Source organism: Chrysochloris asiatica, unplaced genomic scaffold (genome assembly GCF_000296735.1).
Source record: "Chrysochloris asiatica unplaced genomic scaffold, ChrAsi1.0 scaffold00138, whole genome shotgun sequence".
NCBI classification, from domain to species: Eukaryota; Metazoa; Chordata; class Mammalia; order Afrosoricida; family Chrysochloridae; genus Chrysochloris; species Chrysochloris asiatica.
The window spans coordinates 8,710,511-8,714,753 of record NW_006408656.1 but is presented as its reverse complement, the minus strand read 5'-3'; positions in this window follow the sequence as shown (position 1 = coordinate 8,714,753).

Sequence of the window (4,243 nt, the reverse complement as noted above, 5' to 3'; positions counted from 1 at the left end):
CTCAAGCGTGGCAACAGTAGTGAGGTTGGCCCAGGATCAGACAGTGTTTTGTTCTGCTGTGAATAAGGTTGCTATGCATTAGTACCGACTCGATGGCACCTAACAACAACAACAACATGGAGTCCTGGTGTGGCACTGTGGGTTAATGTGCCAGACTGCAAAGCAGTTTGAACTGCAAGGTTGGCAGTTCAAGCTCACCAACTGCTCCTCGGAAACCCTATACAGGGTCACTATGGGTTGGAACCAACTCAAAAGCACTTAACAACAGCAACAATGGACTGCTAGGAGTCCTGGTGTGGCACTCTGGATTAATGTGCTGCCCTGAAAAGTTTATTCGAATGGTAAGGTGAGCAGTTAAAGATCACCAGTTGCTCCACAGAAACCCTATACAGGGTTGCTATGAGTTGAAACTGGCTCAGTGGCACTTAGAAACAACTATATACATATATGGAGTCCTAGTGTGGTGCTGAGGGTTAATGAGTCTGACTGTAAAGTCATTTGAACTGCAAGGTCAGCAGTTCAGGCTCACCAGCTGCTCCTCTGAAACCTTATACAAGGTCACTATGGGTCGGAATTGACTCAACGGCACTTAACAACAATATATATATATCAAAGAAATGGTTCACATCATTGTAGAGGTGGGCAAGTTCTAGGTCCATGGGTCAGATATCAAACTGGAAACTTCTGACACATGTAGCTAGCTACAGGGGCTTATGAACTTAAGATTGGAAAGACAAATGGCAGGATTTGGGTTGAAATCTAAGGTTGGCAAGTAAGATAGCAGGCTGCTGACAACTCTCAGCATCAGTAGTTAATAGGGCAGGCTGCTGGCTCAAGTCCAAAGAAACAGACGTTGGATGACCAGCCAGATGCCGGATCCAGACCCAACATAAAGCAAGCAAGCTTTGCCCGAGTGTCTAAAATATTGGAAGCAGGCCAAACCCTAGAGAAAGCTTCTTTTCAATGTATTGGCTACTCATAGAAAATCTCATCATGGAAGTTATTACATTACATTATAGTGTACCATGAGTGAGTGCCTCCAATGCTACATCAGTTTGTTGAAAGATTTCCATTTGTATTCTATAGATTCCTGGAGTCTTGTTCTTTGCTAATGTCTTCAGTGCACCATGCAGCACTGGAGGCACTCACTCATCTATGCCAAGGAAGACAGCTACCTGGCCAACTGATTGAAAGAGATCCTTACTTGTACCCATTCCAAAGAGAGGTGACCCAAAGGAATGCCGAAATCATCAGACAATATCATTAAAATCATATGCAAGTAACATTTTGCTAAAGATAATTTTTAAATGGCTGCAACCATACATTGACAGGGACTGCCAGAAGTTCAAGCCAGATTTGAATGAGGACGTGGAACCAGGGATATCATTGCTGCCGTCAAGTGGATCTTTGCTGAAAGAAAAGGATACCATAAAGATGTATGCCTGTGCTTTATTGACTATGTAAAGGCTTTTGACTGTATGGATCATGAAAAGTCATGGACAACATTGCAGAGAATGAATATTCTGGAACATTTAACTGTGTTTATAAAGAACCTGTACATAGACTAAGAGGCAATCATTCAAACAGAGCATGGGGACACTGAATGGTTTAAAATCAGGAAAGGTGTGCACCAGGGTTGTATCTTTTCACCTTACTTATCAAATCTGTATGATGAGCAAATAATCCAAGAAGCTGGATTATGTGGAGAAGAACCTGGCATCAAGATTGGAGGAAGACTCATTAACAACTTGTAATATGCAGATGATACAACCTTACTTGATGAAAGAGAAGAGAACTTAAAAGAGTTACTGATGAAGATCAAAGACCACAGCATTTGGTATGAGTTGCATCTCAATATAAAGAAAATACAAAATCCTCACCACTGGACTAACAAATAGCATCACGATAAATGGAGAAAAGATTGAAGATGTCAAAGACTTCATTTTGTTTGGATCCACCATCAACATTCATGGAAGCTGCAGGTAAGAAATCAAATGACATATTTCATTAGGCAAATCTGCTGCACAAAACCTCTTTAAAGTGTTCAAGAACAAAAATATCAATTTGAGGACTGACGTTCACTTGACTGAAGCCATGGTATTTTCAATAGCCTCATATGCATGTGAAATTGGACAATGAATAAGGAAGACGGTAGAAGAACTGATGCATTTGAGTTATGGTGTTGGAGAGGTACCACTGACTGCCAGCAGAAGAAATACAATCAGAATATTCCTTAGAAGTCAAGATGGCCAGACTTTGTCTCTCATATATACTTCAGACATATTATCAGGAGGGACCAGTCCCTGGAGAAGGAAATCATACTTGGTAAAGTAGAGGGTCAGTGAAAAAGAGGGAGACCCTCAACAAGATGAATTGGCACAGTGCCAGCCACAATAGCTCAAACGACAGCAATTGTGAGACTGGTGCAGGATAGGATGGTGTTTTGTTCTGTTGTACATAGGGTTGCTATGGGTCACAACTGACTGGAAGTTACCTCACAACAACAATATCTTATCATGGGGAATTATAATGTCTTTACAGCCAAACTTCAGAGAATCCTAGCCTGTCAAGTTGACAGAAAACCTTAACTATCAAAACCCTCAATAAGATGAATTCATAACAGTGGCTACAACAATGGGTTCAAATATAGGAAAGACTGTGAAGACCAGGCAGTGTTTTGTTCTGTAGCACTCTGGGTTGCCATGAGTCAGAACAGTTAACAACAGAACCTCATTTTATTTATGATGAAACCTAAACATAGCTGGTGGGATGTGGAGTCCTAGGTTCTTCTGACTTCACAGCTAAGAACTGCAGGCATAGAGTTGCCTTTTCTGTAAGGAGAAAACATTACGGGAAGGGGTGTGTGTGTGGGGGGGGAGGTGGTTTCCAGGAGGGAAACAAGATAAAAATATAAAAAGGATCAAATACCCAGAGACATGTGTAACTCAGAACTGTGTTATCATTTGGATGTTCTAATTGTTGGGAGAAGTGGGGAATAGGAGATGTGTGGGTTAAGTCTAGGAATTTTCAGCATAAGGTAAAGATGTTCGATGCATCCAGGACAGCTGAGGTTGAAGAACCGTCTGGGAAAGAAGTGTCCCAGGTCCATGCCCATGAAAAACCGAAAGATCAGGAAAGTGCTAACTAGTGTGTGAACTGTGTTTATTTTTTCCAAAGTCTAAAAATACAGTGGAAAGGAAACACACACACACATAAACTAACCTAACCAGAAATGGGGAAAAGTGGTCATGGCAACAGCCCAGAAATTGGAGACAGGAATTTCAGGAACTAGGATAACTCAGTGAACTGACTTGGAAATTCCACCCAGTGACAAGGCTCCTGAATGCTTTGGGCTTCCGATCAGTCTGGAGAACTTTCCAACAGCCTGGGGCAGGGCAGAGAGGTGAATGCCCTTCCCCACCTCCAGAAGGAGTCTGGGCTGCTATGCTGTCAGTTTGGTGTGGGTGGATACCATGTAGGGTCCTCATTTAGCCCCTTCTTATAGTAATAATAATAATAATAAGGAGCTCTGGTAGCATAGTGGCTGCTAACATATCAGGCTGCTAACCTCAAGGGCAGCAGTTCGAAACTACCAGTGGTTCTGTGGGAGAAAGATGAGGCTTTCTGCTCCTGTAAAGATTTACAGCCTCAGAAACTCTACGCAGGGTGGCCAGGAGTCGTAACTGATTCCATGGCACATAACCACCACCATAGTAATAAAATAACAGTAACTACCTTACTGAGGGAGTCCTGGTGTGTGGCACTGTGGGTTAATGCGCTGGTTTGCGGTTCAAGCTCACCAGCACTCCTCAGAAGCCTTCTACAGGGTTACTATGAGACAGAAATGACTCAATGGCACTTAACAACAACAACAATACCACCTCAATGAGTGCCCACCAGATGCCAGTATTCTTATAAATAATATTATCCCTACTTTACAAAAGAGGATAGAGACACAGAGAGATTAAGAAAATTTTTGAAGTTTCCATAGATGGTAAGCAACAGAAAGAGGAACCTTTTTGAGACCACAGATCCCTTTTAAGGCTGATGAAAGTTATATAACTAAATAACCAAACCAAACCCCTGCCATAGACTCAATTCCAACTCATAGTGACCCTATATAGAGAGAGTTTCTGAAACTGTAAATCTTTGTTGTTGTTGTTGTTAAGTGCTATCGAGTCGGTTCTGACCCATAGCGACCCTGTATAGGGAGGGTTTCCAAGGAGCTTGAACCACCGACCTT